Source organism: Ornithodoros turicata, chromosome 6 (genome assembly GCF_037126465.1).
Source record: "Ornithodoros turicata isolate Travis chromosome 6, ASM3712646v1, whole genome shotgun sequence".
Taxonomy (NCBI): Eukaryota; Metazoa; Arthropoda; class Arachnida; order Ixodida; family Argasidae; genus Ornithodoros; species Ornithodoros turicata.
Window position 1 is genome coordinate 63,646,737 of NC_088206.1, and position 23,506 is coordinate 63,670,242.

A 23,506-nucleotide genomic window follows, 5' to 3' on the forward strand; every position below is an offset into this window, starting at 1 on the left:
ATAGTTGGCGCAGGACGTGCTATGCGGTGAAGTTCAGTTTTTTACAGTGTACCGACGTAACGCCAAGAGATGAACGTATTTTGCGATTGTAAACTATGCGGTGCTTGTTCCGCAACATGGTAGCGCTCCTTAGTTTAAGTACATCGCATCGGCTCAGTGAGTCTTAACGAGCGGTCGTCATCATGTCTTTGGAAGTCGTCAACGGTACGAGGCCTTATGTGCTAGACTGCGCATTTTACTGCGAGATTATCGGATAAAAACAATTACCGTGATCGAAAGACATCCAAAACGTTGCGCAGAAACAACAACCGCATTGTTTACAAACGGTTTGGCCGCCGATCACGGGCGCCGCCATCTTTAAGGTCGAACATGAGAGAACTGATGTTCTGAGGCTGGAACAACATAGAAGGGACAAATACACACAAAGGGCTTTGTCTGTATTTGTCCCTCAGAACACCAGTTCTCTCATGTTCAACAGTTGCCGCTTGCGTCGATCCCTGTCGTACGAATGTGTTTATGAGTGAGCAAAAATGTAAGAGTGAAAGGATGATGAGTGGGAGAGAGTGACTGGTTTGTCCCTTCAGATGACGCACCCTTGGAAGTCGCTGAGAAGGCGTGTTAGCTTAACTCAATTGGTAGAGCCCTGGACCGGCAATCCAGAAGATGTGGGTTCGAGTCCTACAGCTGGCTAACCTTTTCAGTGACTTTCATCTTCCATCTTTAAGGTCACGTGTGCCTTGACGTTTGCTGTGACGTGCGATCAGGACCTGTCCAGGAGGCATTGCGTTCGCCCAGCACGCTTTCGTCTACGGAGCAATACATTGAGTGCCATCCCTGTGATGTCAGGGTATGTTTCCCCGTGGTAGCCACAGGACCCTATCCCACTTCACAGAGGTTAATATGAGAGGATGAGTTATGGTGAGCGCGAAGCGCCGACAGGTCGGAGTTCTGTTTAGAGCTCTTCGAGGAGTCCAGTGGCTTGCGTGAAAGCAAAAAGGGAACGAAGAGCCCAGTACTGATGAGCAAGGGAGCTCCATGGGCCAAGTACTTTGGACAAGCTGAATGGTCTATTGTCAAGGAGCTCAAGTTGGCGTCGAAACACACGGGGTTCGCACGTGTACAGGTCACAGTCCTCGATGATTTGGAGGATGGTAGCTGGGGTGTGGCAAGCTGGGCACAGCGCTCGTAGTGGAACATTAATCATTAGCGGTCAGTCAATGCCAGGAAAACATGGGCACTTCACCGTTACTACCTTACTGCAAATTCTTACTGTGTAAGGGAGTTGTAACGTTCCTAACATCTGACTGTAAAGTCTAAGGCGCTATCGATTTAGTATGTGTCGCATTGTTTATTCTGTTCGATTGATTTATGATTATTTTATTATATTACGATGTATTATATACACTATAGGATTATTATTTATTTACGATTATTTATAAATATTCATTTATTTTTATGTTTATTATTTTATTATAAAATTATTAACGTCAACTCGCCTCACTGTGGATTATTGATTTTCTGTAAGTGTAGTGGAACTCTTCGTCACAGCCTGGGAATCATATCAGATATAATTACGAAAAGCGAAAAAAGAAAAAAGCGATACCATATTCCAGTACAAGGTTAGCCTTGTTTTATCTTCAAGATTCGTGGGACATCATCCCACGTCATCGCTTTCATCGACAACACAACTTCCTGTAGGTGTAAAGCAGCTCAAATCCCCAACCTTGTCCTTCAACTCAACTTGAAGCTCTACGAATCACTCATGCACTCCTAAGTAGCTACCGTATTTTCTGGTGTATAACGCGTACCGGTGCATAACGCTCACCGCAATGTTGCTACAAGCTTCTGTACTGCTACCACCATAAACTTAACCAAGGCGGTGTATAATACATGCATATGTTTTATTTGAAACATATTTAGTTTCGCACCTCTTCTCAATCACGCAAGCCTTCTGAAATGAATTCGGGATTATTGGCTGCTCAATAGCATCCTTAAGCAGCACCATTAATTTTTAGGAAGTCCAACGCACTTTCGACGGCTTTGTCAACTGACCCTAAGAGATTTGTGAGAAACTCACAGCACACCCTGGAAGAGGCTAGAATTTGTACGACACCGACCAGAAAAGAAACTCCGTAGGAAAATATTTCCGTGCATTACGTGCACAGTTAGATAACGCGCAGGACCTCTTCGGAGCAGTTTTTTACTGTCTAACGCGGACGTTATACACCGGAAAATACGGTGACATAATAATACCGTTTATTCATACACGAAAAGGAGGCGAACAAAAAGCCATATAAGCTACCTCGTGAGCTTGAATGTAAACTTAGATTATATACATTCGCATCGTGGACACGTCCTACTGCTGTAAACAGCATTGATTGATTCATTGATTGAACAGCAGCTGGTTGAGTTGTACGATGCTCTCGGTAACGAAACAACGACTATTAGCAGACCGAACGTCTCCGTGAAGTTATCTTATTTACCGGAACGAAATGCAGCACACGCATGACCCGCTAGTTTGAAAAACGCGTTAGTTGGAAAATCACGTTGTTAACGGTGAACTAACATTCTATAGAACTAACGCTCTCTAATACCCGAAGCGAATGTTGTCATATAGAAAGGCTGATGTCGCTTTCCCATACGCAGGCAAATTAACGTCACTCAATCAAATTGTGGGTCGCGTATAAGAATTGGGCAATACAGTGAACCCTCGTTATTATGACCATGGTCGTTCCCGAGACTTTTGGTCATAATGCGGGATTGTCATATTAACGGGAGGGGATTTGCAGAGGTTTCACTGCATTGTTCCCAAGGAGTATGGTCGTAAAGCGGGTATGTCAGATTATTGGGGGTCATATTAACGAGGGTTCACTGTAGATTCAGCACGTACTAAACTTGTGCGCCAAATGCTAATGCACTTATGGTAATACACAGGGTGTTTCGCCGAACGTGATAAAAAATTCTAACTGGCGACGTACTCGCTGGAGGATTGTGGGGCTTCCGGAAAATACCTTCTGGAAATTTTTGGTACCATTGAGGAAGGCTTTGGACAACTTTTAGTTGCGAGAATTTTTGTTTCTTTCAATTGAACTCTGAAAATTGCCAAGTGAGCCTCACTTTCTTTTTTTTTCTACAGAAATATGAAGTCCTCCACGTATAACCGCACACCCAACACAAACTTCGCACAGTATCGCGACAGAAATAGTCGAAAAAAAAAACGTAAAAATTACGCTTTAGCCCCGCCCGCTTGATTTTCGCGCAGAATCACTGCGCGAAATGTGCGTCTAGAGGAGGAAGTGTCCCCGCCTTCATTTCTTTTGCCTTCTTTTTGCGGTTGTTTCGATTTTTTTTTTTTTTAAGATAACATGGTTGTCACCAGCACCTATAGGTCAAGGTGGGGGAGAGAAAAGGAAAACAAGAGGCTGGAACACTTCCTCCTCTCCCCGCATCTTCGCATCTTACGTGAGTTCTTCTTTGCGACAATCACTAATTTCACTAATTTTCACTAATTTCTTTCAACGATTTCTGTTGCGATAATCTGCATAGTTTTTGTTGGGTCTGTGGTTATCCGTGGAGGACTTCATATTTCTGTAGAGAAAAGTGGGTTCGCTTGGCAATTTTCAAAGTTCAATTGAAAAAAAAAATTCCCCGAATTAAACATTGTCCAAAGCCTTCCTAAATGGTGGCAAAAGTTTCCGGAAGGTAATTGCCGAGAGCTCCACAGTCCTCCGGCGAGTACGTCGCCAATTAGAATTTTTTATCACTTTAGGTGAAACACCCTGTACAGTGGTACACACATGGTAAGGTATTTTCTGGTGGACGTGTGGTGGTGTGAAGTGGGCTGCAATGGAACTGATTGTGACAGCACGTCGGTTCGCTGCGCACTGAAGTTTGCTATCGTGCTTTACCGAGTCTGTGGAATGCATTGTGCCCATCTTCTTGTGACATTTATTCTTTTGCTCATCTCGTATTCCATCTTTGATATTCGGACCTATCTTGCATGCCTGACCGTGAGGAATATTCTAACATCGCAGTCGTCGACATGTGATTTCTCTATGTGCTTTCAGATACGCTATTCTCATAATTCCATACTATCGAGCATTCCAACCGTCCTCTACACAAAGCGACATGGACGGATTCGCGTCATGCGCCTTGCCCCTTTCCCGATTTCATAGCCCGGGAGCAAGGGCGGGGGGGGGGGGGGACGAACAACCTTAATTCCTGTCGTTCCATAGAGTTTAAATTGGCTTTGGTTGCGTATTGCCATGCTGTCTAAGGCAGGACCCCCCCCACCCCCCTCTCCCCCCTCAGAAAAATTCTGGATCCACCTCTGCATGGGCGTCGACTCGAACCGCGTTCCATTCATTCACCAGAAGAAAAACGCGAGTCAAATAAACCCAGAACGTCATAACTCATAAGTTGGAGCATTGGTCATTGGCCGAGAAGCCAGCAGCGATGGCACATCAAAGATATACTCTCGCTACTGGGTCCGGGAACAATACCATGCGACGGCGTGTCTCCAGGGGTAACATATTGATTTCCCCCCTCACCTTCCTTCCTCCTCCGCCAGGTGTCGCGAGCGGCGGAAGTGCAACCTTTTTTCGGCAACCTTCTTTCCACCCTTGAACCGCGGTCACATTCGCAGCCATGTTATAAGCACAGTCGTCTGCTACGCCGCTCTGAGCAGACGACGCGCATTACCTTATTTTTGTTATCCTCAACCGCGATTTGTTTTCTCGCTCTTCCGCCAGTGAAAGGAAGCTAATCACCCACCGCGAAGGTGTCTGGATTAAGGATGCGATTTACCGACGACGGATAAGGATTTAGTGCAAGAAGGGAAAATGCAGTGTATGTGACATCGGGCTTTCCGGGTTGGCGACATCCTGCACCAGCGCTTTTGTGGCGATTATCGGAAGCTTTGGTCGTCCGCGAGGAATTGATATTCGACGACTTTGTCTTTTCTGCTAAGGCTGAAGACTGGCTCTACACTCTACACGCTTGGGATAACGGCGGCAATAAACGCGGCTCAAGAGACAACTTCGAAACAGGTGAGGTGTCGTCGTGTCGTTCTGTCTTCCGCGCCAAAATGTTGACGTGCGGAGCGTCATCTGGTTGTGACACCGCGTAGTGTTTGTGCCCGACGTCCGTGCAATAACACGATTCCCTCGTGCAGATGACGTGGGGTTGAAAGGATAAGGGTGCCGAGTAATTACTGTGACTGCGTGAACGTGGAGTAGGGGAGATTTAAAGGGAGATCTCGATGGATTTTCCCGACCCAGCGGGCTGATAGGACAAACGATGACTATTCTGGAACAAACACTACGGGATAGGAAAAGGGAGTCGGGATGCTTTCATGAAGCCAAACTGAAATGTGGGAAATGATTTGTGTGTGCATTTTAATTTGTATTATTGGATAATGAAAGAAAGTGAAGCATCAAACAAGATATGTTGTTGTTCTGGGCGGACTCACCCGCCACGTTGATGACGATGGTGATAATAATAATAATAATAAATTATGATTATTATTATGGTGATGATTATGATGTTGATGCTATTCTTTGTGGGTCTCGCACGGATTAAAGAGCTGTGCTTTCATTTCCGTATTGCATGATATGTCTTAGTATTTGGCAAAATGTCGTCGGCTAAAATAGAAAGTGTGCACCCCAAACGATTTTTTCGCAATAATTAGGTTACGGCACATATGCCGGCAACAGAGTTAGCAGTCAATTTTGCGTCAAATTACGTTCTTTTTTCTCGTTTTTTTTTTTTTTTTTTTTTTCAGTACACAAGCTTCGATAAAAGCCAATGCATCTTTGCGAATATTCGTAAACATGCGAGGGAGTCGGGTCTCGTTTCATACCCCTTCAGTAAAACGTTTTTCTCCCAAGCACTTGTGCCTGCACAGAACCTGCATGTGTTCGCGTATCATAATGCGAAAAAAAAAAAATTGCTTTTCGTTACTTCACAAGAACGGGACAAAATAGCGTGCTCCGTGCCGCAAACTTACATATCTTCTACATCTTCTATCTACATGTCTATAGACACTTTTTAAAACACTTTTCTTTTTTTTTTTTTTTCAACATTTGTTATCGAACAAAGGTTCGTGAACCACAAAAGCGTCCGATGCACGCCTCGCACAGCAGATGGCTCTTGACTCAGTGCGAAATACTTGTTACTCAGTTAGTCGTCATTGCATTACTCGATTAGTTAGTCGGTAAGTCACTCAGTGCCCATCCATATCCATGATGCATGATAACGTACTAACGTCTGAGTCACCATAAGCCTCCACTTATACGCACTAACGACTTCTGAGTTCTCCACTGTTTGAAACTGCTCGCGCGGAACAAGATTAACGGGGACATTTTTTTTTTCATCCATTAAATATTCATCGCATTGCTGATCCTGCGCAATCCGAAACCCGGACTATAATCTTTCTCTAATGAAGGCATTCATCGATACTCGCAACGTTCACTCGACGAGCAAATTTGGAGGAGCAACTCATGGAAACACGCGGGGAGGTCCTTTCTCTCTCTCTCTCTCTTGGAGTAATAATCCCTCTTCGATTGGATGGGAATCGATGATGCCATACCAGTCAGCAACGAGTGCCATGCCATCTTTGCTGGGATCCGTCGAAGAGGGACGCAGGGAATTTGACTGGGGTACAGAGTGTCGAACCGAAAATTTTATCGGCTCACGTCGGGTTCCTGATCGGACAGAAAGGCTCGGGGGTGGCTCGCTATTTTCTAGCGATATGCCTGCCGATGTGGCGGTATATCGCATGTAGTGGGCCGACTTCGCAGGAAATTGTGCCGGCGTTCGTTTTAAAGCGTCTGAGGAAAACCCAGGGAAAACATCCAGACACCACAGTCGAAAGGGAGACTCCGCACCAAAAACGTGTTGAAGTAACAGTGCGACATTAATCGGTACCGCATGATATTTCATTGAATAGAATTTCTCAACCCGAAGTGGCACAGATAATTCGAAAATGAATATTTTCCTTGGAGTGATTTCCTCTTCTACGGAAAAGCAGTCCAGCAACACTGGGCTTCACCTCATTGGTGTCCCCTTGTGCATGGCTTTCTGTAGGTTTTGCGTTTACCGCTGGCGAATATTTCAGAACGAAATCGAGGAAGTAGATGACTGGTCATCCATGTAACACAAAGAAGTTACAAAGCGCGTGCCCGAAAAACAGCCGGTGGCCCACACGAGACTACCGGTGACGTCAAGTCTGGTACAGGAGGTAGGAGAGGGAACCTTCCGAAGTTTCGGTTTCGTTTTGAGCTTCCCAGCTCTTTTGGCAAATAACGAGCCCCTGACTGCCAAACCAACTTTATGCCTAATTTCGGAGGTAATATGTATCGAACTCATTTACATAGCCATTCTAATAGTTTCGGATTGAATGAAGAAGAAGAAGAAGCTTTATTCCACTCTTTCTTGATAGTTTCGGGGGTGAACACACTAGAACGCAGGCATGTAACAGAAAGAACGAAAACATATTTGAGCATAAAGCAGAGCCCCCATGGTTTTGTAAATTATAGGTGGCTATAAGTAGTACGTACATACAAAAACGTATCAGTGAACCAATCAGACAGCATTTCTATTGACCCACACATGACTACTTTACAAGCGAGCGCAGCAACATATCATCTGGAGTTTCTGATGTGTCTTTTTGCGGATCACAGTATGTATCCGAGTCCGGAAAACGCTCTTTCCACGAGACTGCCGAGACTGCCCTCTTGTCGAGACTGCAATTTGTTCTACGTACGACAAATCGCAAATGACGTCACAGACAATTATAAAGAAGTCGTACAGGTCCGCTCTGATTAACATTCGGTCCCGAACCGTTTCTTGAACTGGTAACCGAAATTTCTTGAATCAGTTCCATTCTGGTTCATCTCCAACATGGTGGCAGCGATGTCAGTTCTGTTTGGTTCCGGTTGAGCCGAAAAAATTACTGTTATTTTTGGTTCGGTTTCTGGCTTGGTTCGACACTCTGATCAAGTCGGCCTCTAGTGTTTCAATAGTGTTTCGATAGTGCTGGGAACCATTATTCCAAATTCGTGTAGCTGAATAGGTAGCAGTAGAACTAAATAACGGCAGTTGGTGAGAACTCACCCACTCACTCATTCACTACGAACAACAAATAAACAAACAAAAATACATACATCATCTCTTAGTCACACTGATATTTACACAGACAAACACACTAGTGGCGGTCGATAGCTTTCTCATGTATAACGTAGTGGCTGCTGAGGCAGTATCTGAAACGTAGTATCAGAAAGAACACAACACTGATTCACACGAGCGACATTCCCCAGAATATTCCGGAATATAGATTCTGCCATGTATATGCGCGAGCGCTCAACGTCATCTCCTCTTGTACATTGCTAAGCGTGGGGAATATGTAGTTCGATTCAGCGACAAAGTACTCCGTAGCAGACGACAGGGAAAGACAGTGTCGTCTGCTAAGTTTGGAGTACGCCTCTTGCGATATTCCGACACAGCGCGAATACTCAACATGACACGCGGAGGAATTTCTGCCCCGTGAGCAGTTTTTTGCTTTTTCTTTTGTTAGAATATTCCGTAAGAATAATCGCTCGTGTGAATATACATGAATAAGGCTCCAATCGCACAGCTGTGACCTGCTGGGCACCCACTGCTTGTGCCTTTTCATCAGTTGCCATTGCTTACCCGAACTATGCAACTGGGAGATCCCTTAAGTGATGTCTTCGTCGTTTTATTGCCCGAGCTGCTGCTATACGTTATATGAGGTATCCGCACATCCCAGTTTAACGCGCCTCGGAGAATATGAGCCTATTTTACGACGCAATTTTTTTCGCCGAATTTCACTCATGTATTCAACGTTCGGCTAGTCATAGAAATGTTTTTCTCTCGTCAGGTAATCCTTATCGTATCAGACATAACCAGTCAGCAAGTACGCTAGAGTCAGCAAAATGGTTTCGTCGGAAACAGGATACAGCATCACTTTAATCACCCGTCTCCTCTCTCTCGTTTTTACAGCAACAGCGGCGGCTGCCACAAGGTTGTTAATAAAATACGGTGTCTAGTGCCATCGTTTATTTGGCGTGACAGATTATGTAACGCGTTAGGTCATGCGCGCCTTACTGCCGTGGACGGGAAGATATGGATGTGCTTTCCCCCTTTCATCCTTCATTTTACGCACACATTGATTGGGTCTGCTTAGATATTATTATTTAGCGATGTGGCACAAACGGCGGTGGTAGCGACGTTGTAGGCAAGCTACGGTTGTTGGCCTCACAGCTTAAAAACTGAAGGTCTGTTTTAAATGAGTATACTATCGCCTGTGGCGATGTCTGCTCATTGACCCATGGTCCAACTCATTGTCATCAAAATAACGTTGTTGTCGTTCCTTCTTTACTTGCGTCCGAGATCCGTATTGAATACGGATGTTGTGGATGTGTATCCATCAAGGGTGGGCATGTGTTATAATACGTTATATTGCAATAGTATTAGTGTTATTATTATGTATTATAATTCACATTTTCAGAAAGTATTTGTATTAGTATTATAATACGCCAAAATGTGTATTACCCGTATTACTGTATTACTTGTTGAGACAGTGATACTTTTCCGCCTTCCCAGTAGGCAATGGCCATTGCCCCTGTATGACTCAGCCGTAATAGTGTGCGCTGATGACAACGGCCCATGCTCTGGAAAAATGGGTCCATTTCATTACACCTTGGCACTGTACCATTTCCCCCGTCTGTCTTTCCCAAATTGGCACATAGTTGACAGGGAGATAAGTGCCTCATCAGGAGTCTGGCATATATCCTTTGTGAACTTCTCAAACATGCCGCGGGTGATCTGCACGTGGAATGCCATGGAAAGTCGCACCATTCTGAATGATAAATTTTTCGTGGTGGTTCATGAGGAACCGGACCACGACTTGCAAGGCCGCCTGTAATTTCTTCCCTGTCAAGTTTCCTGTTAGCGTTGCGAAGTAACTGCATGTGGCTATGAACGGCGTAAAGACGTGGACAGATGGAGAGAGGACAGCAGGAAGGAGTGGCAGATAGGGGGGTTAGTATGTGTCGTGGGCCAAGTCAGGGAGAGCTGTGCCGACATTCGTTTCGAAAGTCTTCGGAAGACCCAGGGAGCACCTCAAACCCGCATTACTAAAGGCGGTCTTAACTGTAACGCCACATGAGCTGGTAATGTGAAATATGCCACAAGACGTTCTTTGTTTTGACAACGGAGTCAAAGCACTCGAAGATTGAATTTTTAAGAAAATGTTATTATTAAAGCCGAATAGCCAGTAATCCATCTATAGTTTCATATACAGCAGGTACTGTAAATTGTGAAATAAATATTGTGTACGCCCCGGGCTTTTGAAAAAAAGTTACGTATTTCTTTCTTTTCTTCTTCTTTCTTTCTTTCTAAGGTATTATATACAGTATTAGCACATTTTCAAGACGTACACTCTAAAAAATGGACTTCACCACATAGCACCCCTGGCTATCCATACAAATATTTCTCCTCTATGAGCTTGGATGGGATTCTCTCTCTTTGCTGATCGACGGCGAGCTTGGTCTGATCCCCGACCTTTTATGCTTCGTTTGTTGATTCCCTCCGGAGAGCTTTTATTGCACCGTTGATCTTTCAGCTGGAAAAGGAGATTTCGGCGTCTCGGAAAAAATACCCGCCCTTTTGTGTACATTTTGAAAGAGTAGCCGCGTTTGTAATCCGAGAATGCTCTGATTTCTTGTCTCTTAAGCGCAGAAACGGTGGTCAGACGCCCAGCACGGTAGAGTCGGTACGTGACGGTAGCCATTTGTCTCTCTTTTCGTGTGCCGCTGTTTCGACGTGTAAAGGGGGAACGTCGGGCTATTGTGACTCTGCATCGGTTTATGTTAACCGACACGCGCTGCACTCTTTTCCGATTCCAGTTTATATCCAAGTCTCCGTGGTTTCTATACAAGCAATTCTTTTATTACTCAAATATTATATTGCGGTAAGGTATCAACAATGTATGCGGCAATGAAGTTTCAGTTGTGGTAATATTGCTCAAAAATAAACTAGGCACGGTGAGCACCCCATTTCATCTTTCTGCGGTGAGAGCATTTCCGAAATTGAAGCCCGGTTATATCAGATGTTATAATATAATAATAATAATAATAATAATAATAATAATAATAATAATAATAATAATAATAATAATAATAATAATAATAATAATAATAATAATAATAATAAATAATAATAATAATACTTTATTGGCAGTTCCTGCAAACAGACAAGCCTCAGTAGCAGTGCACATTCAGGCTGAGGTGATATGACACTTTGTGGCACATGTGTACGAAAGAAGGAAAAATAATCAAGACAGGGAAAAAATCATTCAATCAGAACTGATGTCTGCGTTTTATAAGCCCTGATTCCACTCACTTTATGGGGTGTACCTCGAAATAAAGTGATCGAAATCCCCGTTGCAAAATAAACTACCGTAAATTAATGCGATCTTACTATAAAAATGCACAGTCGCGCGCGGGAAAATGCCAACAGCGAACTAAGACTGACCTGGACATAAAAATGTAAACCCCGAACTTGGACTAACATAATAACCAACTAACCAACATGATGTTCCGTCGTGTCCGTCCTGCTAAGCCTGACGGCCGCTAAAATGTGGTTTTCGTTCGCTAAAACGACCTAGACAGACATCGAAAAGCCCTGAATTTGGGTGGTGAAATAGCGATATCGGATTTTTAAAGAGGGCATATCATCTTACGAAACAATACAGCATCGTCCTTGATTTTCCTTGTTTCGAGATCGTGAATTTTGAGCTCGGGAATTTCGCAACCGGGAATATCGAGGTCCTCCCCACTTCATGTTTGCGTGCTCCGCTCGTCCACATGGTTTAGTACGGAAAAAACCTCCCTACTCTATTCGACGCTTCAAAACTTCCTTAAAAGCCTCGGACAAAGGACCGACGGTTAGATAAAAGGAATGATGTCTTTTCTGTACTTCTCCGAGCATACTCCAACGGAGCACTTCGACAAGCAAGCAGGCGTACTTGAAGACGGACAGACCCTCGTACGATGACTCTCCATCCATTCTAATGTATTTTCCTCTTTTCTGGAGGACGAAGCCCCCGCGTTTCACTCTCCTATCTCTCAGCATTTCGCGCACACAAACGTGGTGTGTACACTGTAAAGGGCACTTCACCGTCAACGTGGTCTCTGTGCGGGAAAGCCAGCGTTACGGCACTCCTCACCGAGGGCTTGACGGAAGGAAAAACGGAGGATTCGACGGCTTGTTTCTTTTTTCTTTTTTCTTTTTCGCTTCGTGAGTGGTGCCCGTCCTATAATAAGGTCTAGTTTTAATTCTCTTAGATATCGCGTACTACGTTCAATATCAGTCTGTCCAGTACGTGAGTAGTACTTAATCGTACACTATGAAAAGAGACGCGGTGGTGGGTGTGATCATTCCAGTGATCATTCTCGATGAGTTGAAAATCGGAAGTACGCTCCTGTTTCGCATGAATTAACATGCATACCCAAATTAAAAGGGCGTCGCACTTCCGATTCATTAACGCATCACGAAAGAGAACGGCGCCGTTCTTAATGACGATTGGTTCACGGCATGTTATGTGGTGAAGTTTTTTATTTATTTCATTTTTTGTTATTTTTTGCTATAGTCGTGGCGATGCCCACTTGTGTGCTGGCAACAACGGCATGCTAATCCGACACGCCTATCTCTTTCCCGCATTCCCACAAGAGCGTTAATCTTGACGTTGCCCACCTCTGTGAGGCCGACAACGGCGCCTCTCCGGCATGCGCTCTGGGGGAATGTGCGTCCTGGGTCGACTTCTAAGGGAACTGTGCCGACTCCAGGCCGACAACGGCGAGCTCTTTCGTTAGTAATACCACCACCTCTCCGCCGTGCGTCCTGGGCCGACTTCACAAGGAACTATCGGCACAGTTCCCTGCGAAGTCGGCCCTGGACGCACTGTCCCCACGTACGATAGTCGTGACGTTGTACGGCAAGCAGTTCCATCATCACCACAGACACCACCACCTCTTTATAGAGTGTGGGAATTCCTAAGGTGCGGGAATTGAGACACTTTTAAAATGCGGAAATACGACCGTGTCCAGTTCTCTAGCCGTCCCCACTGGTTCCACCCATAGTAGAGTACATACGCGTTCCCTAACGTAGTACGAGCTTCGTTTCATCGGTCTGAGCGTGTCCATTTGTTTCGAAGCAAACCGACGCGGCTGTTACTTTAGTGTTGAGACTCTCAAATATTTCTTATTATCGTCCCTGCTTGACACTCGGGTGACGACTTCTGCGACACTCTCTGTGTTTGCGCGGTCTCTGACCACATGAACCAGTGCGTGTTTCTCCGTGCCTAACGTCCCCCCGTTTCCTTTCCCCCCTTTTCCTTTATGCTTTCTTCTGTTTGATCTGCTCTGCCTCTTTCCTGTTTGTTTGTTTTTCTTTTCCGTTTTTCTTCTGGCTCTATTGTTCCACACATAAACGTGTTTTGGAGTAGCCAGTTCTGACTCGGTCGGGACTAATTACCTCTCCATATTTTTCTTTCTTATCCAATCCAATCCAATCTCATTATTATTATATGTTTATGTAAGGATTCAACCGCGTATGAGCCTCGAGAGATGAAATTCTGTCGGTCCATGCAGTTCTAGACCCTTCCTAGAATCTACCCTATCTCTTTCGATGCAAATGCCTTTAATCTCCTCATTTCATTCAACACTTTCTCGCAAACACTCCGCCACATCATATATACTCATATTCTCTTTCGTTCTCTTCCTTTATTCCTTCTGCATCGCGGGCTTGAAGAAAAAAAAAACAGCTCAAAGTGCTCATATTTTCCGAGTGACAAAACAGGCAAAAATAAATTCGGCGCATTACCGCGCCACAATGCTCTCTCTACGACAATAACGACAAAGAATGCGGCCGTATGCCATCGTTTGTGAATGCGTACGAGCTCCGACCTCCTTTCCTTCCCATGTGCCGTACTTGTGTACGTTGCGGCTCTGTTAGCAAACGACGGTGTGAAGCACTCGCTGCTTCATTTCAACAAGAAAAGAACATTGCCGTTGTACCTGAAATATTAATTCCTCCCATCGTTGCGCTGACGGATTGACGTAACAAGCACACCGAGCACGAGCAGTTGACGGCGGTGTGCTGTGATCCCTTCGCTGAGTGAAAAGCAGACGACGCGTTAAATACGCATCTTTCAGAGCTGTCGTCTGCTTTGTTGTTTTCTGTATTCAGCTGAAAGTGAGACTTGTGTGTAAACGTGTCTTCTGCTTGCGTGTATCAGTAACTCCATAAAATTCTACTTTCCTTTGCCTCGTGTAACTTCGTAGAACGAAATGCGCCAAAACTATCTGTTCGTGCGCTGGCTTTATTAAGACAACGACAACTTTATTTTTAAGATGTTGATCTGTTATGACATGTCTGTATGTAACCTTGAGATATTGCGAAATAAGCTCCTATACTACGTACAGGTAAACGCTAATACGTAACTGTAATACTCGCGCTACGTAAAATTTTCTATTGGTTTCATAAGAAATGTCCTGAACATATTTCTTGCCGAGCTTATGATTTTTTGTTTAAATTCTGTTCTGTGTTAGCGCCGCGAAGCAACTGTGACTATGAGAGGCGTACAGATGTGGACAGATGGAGGGAGCACAGTATAGGAAGTAGTGGTGGAAATGGGGGTTAGTATGCGTCCTGGGCCGACTTCAGGGGGAACTTGTGCCGACATTCGTCTGGAAATGTATTCGGAAAACCCAGGGAAGACCTCAGACAGCGCGGCCGGTGGTAGGATTCGAACCCACTACCTTCCAGCCTTCAGCACGACCTTGGCTACCACCTTAACCTGCTCGTCCATGCCGCTGGACCGAACATTTGAAGCTGTATATACAGGTACAGGTACATTCGTTATGTTTTTATTTACTGTTCTCTGAACTAGCGAAACATTACATTATTTCACAAAATCATCGCGTTTTGGACGACGCTTACTTGGCTAAGTATCGCAAGCCAAGACGGCACAAATCGCACGCGCGCGCGCGCCAGAATGGGTGCGCATGCGACGAGGTTACCATGTCGACTTCTTCTAACCCCCCCCCCCCCCCCCCTCGACAGGTTATCCCTTGATGAGCCCCATCCGTTGCCTTAACTCTTCCAGTCTCGGTCGTGGTAAAGGTTACGTCAACGCGTCCGCGATGTTGTCAGCGGACTCGCGGTACTGAAAGTTGATGATGTTGCGTGCTACTAGATCACGTAAGTGATGGTGACGGACATCGATGTGCTTTGTCCTGGCGTTGATCCCTTCACTAAGGGCAAGCTTAATGCAGCCCTGATTATTCTCGAACATAGGTGTCGGTTGATCAATGACTAGTCCGAAATCTTCCAACAATGGACGCAGCCACAAAACTTCCTGTGAAGCATAAGCCGCGGAAATGTACGCTGCTTCGGTGCTCGACAGAGCAACAGATGACTGCTTCCTGCTGGACCAAGTGACCGGGCTGCCTCTAAGCAGGATGATGTAGCCACTTGCTGACTCGCGGTCAGTGACGTTGCCGGCCCAGTCTGCGTCGACATATCCTGTCAAATTCAAGCTTTGTCGACCTGTAAGGGTCAGCTTAAAGTCCCGAGTATGCATCAGGTACCTGAACAGCTTCTTCACGGCTCCCCAATCTCGCTGACGCGGATTGCTCACTCGACGACAATGTTCTTCCTTCCTTCAAGGACGACAAGGCACTTCTTCTAACAAGCCTTCCTTCCTTCACGTGAAAAGCTATTAAATCAGCGATAAAATATTGGAGTACAACTTCTCATTCGCGTTTAATTTCTTCTAACGGTTTGTCGTTGTTGTTTTTGCCACCCTCCCTTTCCGACAAGTGTACGCTGTCGCTGCGAGAGGGAAAAGCGAATGAGCTCCTCGACCTCATTCGCCGGGCGAATGCCATTCGCGTGTAACGCCATTTGGTTTCGTCGTGTGACGCGAAACGAATGTCAGTCGCTGGGAATGACATTCAATTTGCCGTTTGACAGGGGTATAAGTTAATCTCCATAGCCGCTGTGTCAATAGACCAAGAAGGAACCACGTATATCGTTCTGCTCAACCTGCTTCGTGAACGAACACGTGGTAACCTCCTCTGAAAGCAGCCGTGAGGTCTTGCGGTCATCAGAGAATCGGCTGTGGAGATGGAGTGACAAATCCGTGATTAATCGTGCGAGACGAGCCGCAGATTTTGCTAACGTATTTCATTTCTTTCTCTCACAAGCAGTACTGCCGACACCACCTAGATAGAGAGAGCCTGCGCATTGCCTCCTCTCCCTGTTCCAGTTAAGAGTCGGGATTCGTCTGCTACGTGCGATTCACCGTTCTGCGAATTCAAGAACCCGCGAATGATTGCAGCTCATCTGGAACCTGCAGACCTAAATATTTAGACAAAAAGTGCAAGTTGCTTTCCAGAACATCAGTTTTGAGAAAGATTGAGACCGTTTTGCGCTTTACTTTCCAAGTTTTCCCATTTAGTACGCGAGGACGTTCAATCACAACTCGCAGACGACGGTAGTTCTTCTTCATGGCCAGATCGCTGAAAGCACGTTCGTGATTGGCTACAGCCATTGAAAACACGATCCTGATTGGCTGACTCTTAATTGTTACGTCACGTCGACGAGCCCGCAGGCTTTCTGTATCTACACTGTTAAAATAGAACTTCACCCCATAGCACGCTCCTAGCCAACAACCATTCCGAATGATATCATTATGTGTCATAATTCGTTCAAAACAGGGGCAGGAGCCTATCTGGGACATGCATAATGTGTCCCAGATAGGGGCCTCCTCCCATTTTCAGCAAATAAGGACACCGAATGATATTATTCGGAATCATGGTTGGCTAGGAGCGCGCTCTGTGGTGAAGTTCTGTTTTAACAGTAGGTGGTGTCTGTACTGCACATGGTTTTCACGGGTTTTCTACACCGTTAAAAGAGAACTTCACCACATAGCACGCTCCTTGCTATCCATCACTCCGAATTACGTACATCATTCTGTGTATCGATTTGCTGAAACTGAGAGGAGGCGCCTATATCTGGGACACATTATGATTGTCCCAGATACACCCCCCACCCCCGTTTTGAAAAAAAATGAGGACACCGAATGATATTATTCGGAATGATGGTTGGCTTGGAGCCTGCTATGTGGTGAAGTTCTGTTTTAACCGTGTACGGATGTTATCGTATATTATCGACGTTTTAATTCTCCCGCTTTATTTCACCTACCCGCTCTTTTTTTTTTTTTCATTCTCTCTTATTCTCGTCTTTTCGCTTATCGCCCGTCCTCAGCATCCAGTTCCTTTCACGCTCCGGCGACCGTCCAGGAGACCTCGTGATACAGTCCGTTTATTCGGGTAGTAGAATAGAAGAACACAGTTTCTCCGGCACTATGGTGCAGTGGAAAGACAGCCTTTCAGACAGAGTGCCCGACGCACTCTCGGAATCAGATCCAGTTGTGTTTTTTCCGTTTCGACATTCTCACCGCGTGTGGCTAACACGGCAGAAGAACGGCATCGTTGCTGATTCCATGACAATGAGGCGCTTCTACAAAATCGTATTTCCAATCCCACCTCCGACCCTCCCCTCCCGAGCCCTCTTTTCGATCCGTTTTCCTTACTCCTGTGAGGATCTGTCGGCGAAGAGATTGGTGGAGGCTCGCTGTTCGTTATGCTTTGCGGACTTCTTGTTGTTTTTATTTATTTTTTTGCCTTATTTTTCTACAAATCGCAGTAGAGCAAGAAGCGGAGAGATCTTCGATAGAGAACCCCGTCCAGTAATGAACACTTCACGGGCTCCCCAGGAAGAATTGTTTGTAAAGTGTAGTCTATCCCAGGATAAAGGGAGAGCTAAATTCTCGGTGGAAAGAAGCTAGGTTCGAAGTGGCAGCACGTACAGTGCGGCGCCATCCTAATATGCGTGCATTTTGTAAACCCAGAAAAAAACGTTGCCAATTTAAATTTTTTTTTCTGGGTTTACAAAACTTGAAAAACGCACACACAGAGTTGGAACAACTGCACCAAAGCCGTATATTAAACGGGAGTCTGGCCATTAATGGGTCATACCTATACCTGAAGCTCCACCCACTTTTTCAACTTTCTGATCAATGGAGTGTTGAAATATGGGACGCTATCAATCAACCTATATCCTCACTATTTGTCCCCCTATCCAACATGGGCAGCGTCATTTTGGGTGGCAAGTGGATTGGACAGGATTGAAGTGGATACCTCTCGCTATCTGCAAAACTAGTGGATTTTTTGTGCAAATTTAATTTACGCCACCTAGGGTGCTTTGGGCACGTCGGGAGTTGTCTTCTGCTGGGACACATTCTGTCGTCTTTACGATTTTTAAACAGATCTACGTGAGTAGTTGGAATATAAAAGGCAAGAATGTTTATATCCATGAAATCCAGCAATTAAATATAAGATTGTACAGCACAGTGCCGATATTTATTTTTTTTTGTGTGTGATTTCGTTGTGATCACCAAGATCGCCGTGTTTACAGGCCTAAAGGCTGGTTCACACTGCCACGTTAGCGCTTACGCGCTACGGGTTGCGCTTACGTAGTACCCATCTCGTTGCCGGCTGCGTTCCTCCATCGTTCACATTACTACGTTTCGGCGCTCCGTTCCTCCAATGAGGGACGGCCTCCTAGAGCGCCATCCTTCCGAAGAAGAGTGAAACAGGGCCACAGAGTAGCATGGCGTCCAGCACCCCGGTGCCGGCTGCTTTGGAAGACAATCAGACATTCCTTGACGATGCTCTTAACTGTTACCTGTTAATGTTCTTAACTTAACGCCATCGTCGACAGTGCAACGTACAACTCGCTACTCCGGACAGATTCATTGAGTGAAGATATCACCTGACAGACCCACTGCTATGCTAATTGTCATCCATGAGTTTTCTTTTTTCGTGGCATCCCTGTAGTCGCTTCTTTTGCTATTGTATAGCCAGGGAAACTTCTCAACTTGGAGAATCCAATGTTTCCGCCATCTTTGCAAGGAGACGCGCGAGACAAAACGCATGCGCGGCATCCGAACTTTTCTGCCATCCTATTGGCCAGTGCGCTTACGGTTACGGAGCTTGCGGGAGAAAAGTTGAAGTTGCCTCAACTCCTTGCGGAAACGATCTTGCGGGCGCCGTCTCTTCGTCGTCATGGCAACCCCCACCGTAAGCGCCCGTAACCCGTAGCCGCAAGCGTAAACGTAACAGTGTGAACCAGCCTTAACACCGGAGACAAAACGTATTATTTTCGGATAAATATCGATGGGTAAGCATCAGTTGAAAGTCGTTTCAGACAAACGTAGATGAGGATGTACATTTGCAACGCAAAATCAGAGTAGTCTATGAAAATTTTTTGTCACGAGATCCCCACTTCACTGTGTTTGTTTTCGTCGCCATTTCGGGTGGCAGTGTGTCATGGCGACCCCCTTGGTCAAAATCAAACCAATCAGATGCCCGAAACTGTGACTGACAAGTCGAGCCTCTTTTGGTGACTCCTCCTAATGGCAAGACTCCCTTTTTATAAACGGCTCTGAACTTCACGAAGCACGTGCGCCCACCGACCGGCCAAAGTCTTTCAGCTTCGTCGTTCTCGTTATACAACATTCCCCTTTTCCATTTTGAAAGAGAAATCTAGGAGCTTATGGGAAAAAAAAATAAACTGTTATCGTTTGCTATTTGAGGTATTTCAGTTTTCTGGTGTCCGGGAACATCAAACTGCTTAGGTAATGGTGCACCAAAACAGCAAACAGCACAAAAACTATACAATAAAACACTTGATAATCTAGCAAAGATGCGTGGAAGATGTCAATGTCATGAGCGATGCAAAAATTATCTATAAGTTTAAGGACTCGATGTAGAGGACGTAGGACGGTAAAACGTTGGACATTGCCTGGCAGTAACCGAGGTACGCGCAACGGAACAGAGGGAAGACATTCATGACGGTCAATATCGCCCCGTAGCAGCTTATACAGAAAGGCAAAAGCCCGTGTGAGGCGTATAGCTGTGACAAATTAAGCAGGTCAACAACAACAAATAAATCGTGACTATGACATGGGGCGATTCACCGTTGGAGAGAGGTACACTATCCCATTACACGCGAAATATTAGATGCGAGACATGAGAATGAAGTTAAAGTTATGTACAAGCACAACAATTGAGCTGTCCTCCAGTGGCTGCGCTACGCCGCTCAAAAGGAAGATGAAAAAGAAATAAAATAAAATAAACACACATGAAGGAAGCACCAGTGGTTATTGGGATACATAATATGACTGTACAGCGTCTGGAGCAAACCGGTAGACAAGAGGAACTCCAAGAGCATCAGAAGACATCGACGGTGTTGCACGTGACACTGACATGCCTGAGATCAACAACAACAATAATTACATTCTGACGATAGAGTGGGGAAGTTTTCGGAAACTTCCCCACTCTATCCCCCACGCTATCCCCCTAGACGCCCACGCTACCCCATAGCTGGGGGGTCTAATATGAGGGATGACGATGATGAGAGATGACGGTGATGATCGGAGTGGCGATGGCGATCCTGATCGTGATGATAGGAATCAAGCCCAAGGCATGTGCAAGCACGTGATGATATGAACTAATAGTCCTCCATTCTGTGGAGTTAGTTGCGTGACCGACTCACGGAAACATGTTTGTTGCCCCGCCCCGCCCCAGCCCGCGGTGCCGCCGTATTTTGTCGGCCCGGGCTCGGGGCGGCCCGGAGCACACAGCCAATAACAAGCCCGGCCCGGTCCGCGGGCCGGGTCGGGGGCCCTGCCCGTGCAGGGCTGCACTCGTCACACACAAGATGGCGTTGTTCGTTGCAGTGGCATTTTACGGCTAACGAAAAAGTAAACGCACACACACACACATAAAGAGACGATGATGAGATGGGGCTGATGCCGGCCAGCAGGCTTTGCGCTTCCCCAGCGCCATTTGTAGGTAGTGAGAGATGATGATGGTGATGGAGATGAGGATTCATATAATCAAAGCATGATGGAGAGGGCTGTTGATGACAGGAAGTCTCAAAAGTGAGGGATAGTAAACGCATATTTTACGCAACCATCGTATTTCTGCGTGGTTTTCTGATCTGCATCAAGAACTTGCTGGGCATGTGCCGCAATATATCTCTCATGTCCGATGAATGTCCTTTTGTATTCGGTGTTTTTCGGTTAAAGCTGAAAACGCGGATACGATACACACACATATAAAGAAACGATGCTGAAATAGGCCACATATGAAATTCCGCTGCACACGTTCAAGTAATGAAGCGTTACAAGCATTCCAGGCGACTGAAGCAGTGACGTAACCAGAGGGAGGGGGGGGGGGTGTTCAAATCCCACCCGAAATCTTACCTTTGGTTGTGCATTTGGGAGAGGGAAATGATGATGAGATCTTCTCCCCCATGTGAAGTCCCTATATCGAAATACATATTATCCCCTCGCGAAATATTTTTCAGGCTACGCCACTAGACTGAAGCAAACTCAAGTTTCGGTAGTACAAGAGCATTGTATAAACATAAAAGAGCTATGGCGATACATAATGGATATTAATTATAAGCTGCTCTCAATGCGATGACGAAAGCCGATGGCTCGCTAAATTTGAGGAGACTGTAGATGCGCGACTCAGTTAAATGAAAGATTAAACAGTGCCACGTACACTTATGGGGGCTACTGAAAATTTGACATGTCTCAATGCAAAGGTGAAATAACAACAGAATTTTCTCAATTGAAATATTGAAATCATCACCGTGTTCACCAAAGAAATAACGCTTATTGCTGTATAACTCGACTAATATGACTAAACCCATAAGCTGTCGAGTGGCGCATTCCGCCAAGATGGATCATTGGTCCCCGCGTTTAGTCGCGTATTATATTGTATGGTAAGGTGGGCTAAGAAAAAAACAAACCTTAACCCATATTTAGCGAATCAGGGGCATATCAGATCCTTCTGACGGAACAGTAATGCATGTATTGGCATCGTCGAGCTAACGAAAAGAAAACACGCCACTAGCAGCATTGCATCGTAACGAGCGCATGGATGTGTGCGCTTTTGGTTTGCTGTTCCCATCTTCGACGTGCGCCGGTGGCGATCCAAGTGGTAGATCCCCGAAGCACTTTCATCTTAGCACGTCAAAATGTTTAGTATTCGTACACTTCTACGAGAGAATAACATGAATACATAAGAAGAAATGTGTGAATTACTAGTTCCTGCAACGTTCCTTTTTTATCGTATTAACTGTTTGTACAGCTATAACTCGGTTAACAATTAAGATCAAGAAAAGATCTTCCCGGATCAGCACCGCAAGCGGTACTGCCCCGACGACCTTGTTATCGGCCGCGCGTTCAAGGACACGGCCCACCCAGGGGCGGACCGCGTTATCAAGGGGCCCTTCTCCAAATATGAAGGACCGGCTCCCTTTCGCCTCCCTCCACCGCGAAAGATCCTGGCCCAAAGGCGAAAGATCAATACGCGGATTTGAAGGGAGACCAGAGCATACAATTAAGATTCGGCACAATTTCGGGAGGATGCTGTTATTTGAGACGGGAGTTCTAAATGCAGTTAATGGAACTTCTGACATTGGTTTAAAAGGATTTTGGAGGTTCCGAAACAATTTTCAGTGGAGTTCAAACCCCGGAAACTGTTTCTGTAACAAATTTCTCAAGTTACGCTGATAATTCCCCGATGAAAAGCAGCGTGCATTATTGGCCTCGACAAAGTGATTTCCTTTTGTGGTGAATGACTTTAAATGTCGTTTGCTGTCTTCATTTTCCGAAATCAGTTGTTGGAGCGAACAGGGACGTCGACAAGGCATAGCGTGTTGTGTGCCTCGTGCGTGCATCAAAATCTATCTGCGCAGACTATATAGGAAACCCGTGAGGGAGCATTACGGTACCCTTGAAAGCGGGTACCCCTTCTGGACACCTCCCGTTACATTGCGGTGGGAATGCGGGGAATTTTCTTGATAAAGGCTACATTTTTAAAAATAATTACGTGTTAGTGCCGCGAAGCAGCTGTGGGTATATGAGCGGCATACAGACTTGGACAGGTGGAGAGAGGACAGCAAGAAGGAGGGGAAAGCCGATGAGGGGATTCGAACCCGCGTCACCTCCCAGTCTCGGCGTAACCAGTTTTCTGCGCTGGCCGCGCCATGATATGGTAAGGTTGCCAGGAAATGATTTCTCGTATTTATCTTTGTTGTAATCTATCATTGAGCACTGGTTTTTGTCTATGTATTTAACGTGTGGCCTTGTGAACATGCATGTGTTTTTCTTACGTGTTTCCTTTCTGGCGTCGCATCAGCTTCGAAGTGCCGTAAATAGCATTTTCATCCGTTTCGACGTCGAACGATCCTGGTAATGAGCTCAGCTGATAAGGGCACTGGCGGTCGTGGGGATTAAGATGGAGTTTTCTATTTACACAGCAAGTATCCCGTTCTG

The 23,506-nt window shown here is 45.6% G+C and overlaps 1 protein-coding gene across 1 annotated transcript in view; it reads left to right on the plus strand.

Annotated features, from left to right (window-relative positions):
• Positions 1 to 4,897: 4,897 nt before the first annotated feature.
• Positions 4,898 to 23,506, plus strand: part of LOC135396990 (neuroglobin-like) — a 152,116-nt gene continuing 133,507 nt past the window's right edge. Inside the window, exon 1 of the mRNA XM_064628271.1 lies at positions 4,898 to 5,048. The gene's annotated coding sequence lies outside the window, so the exon portion shown is untranslated. The remainder of the gene's footprint in view (positions 5,049 to 23,506) is intronic.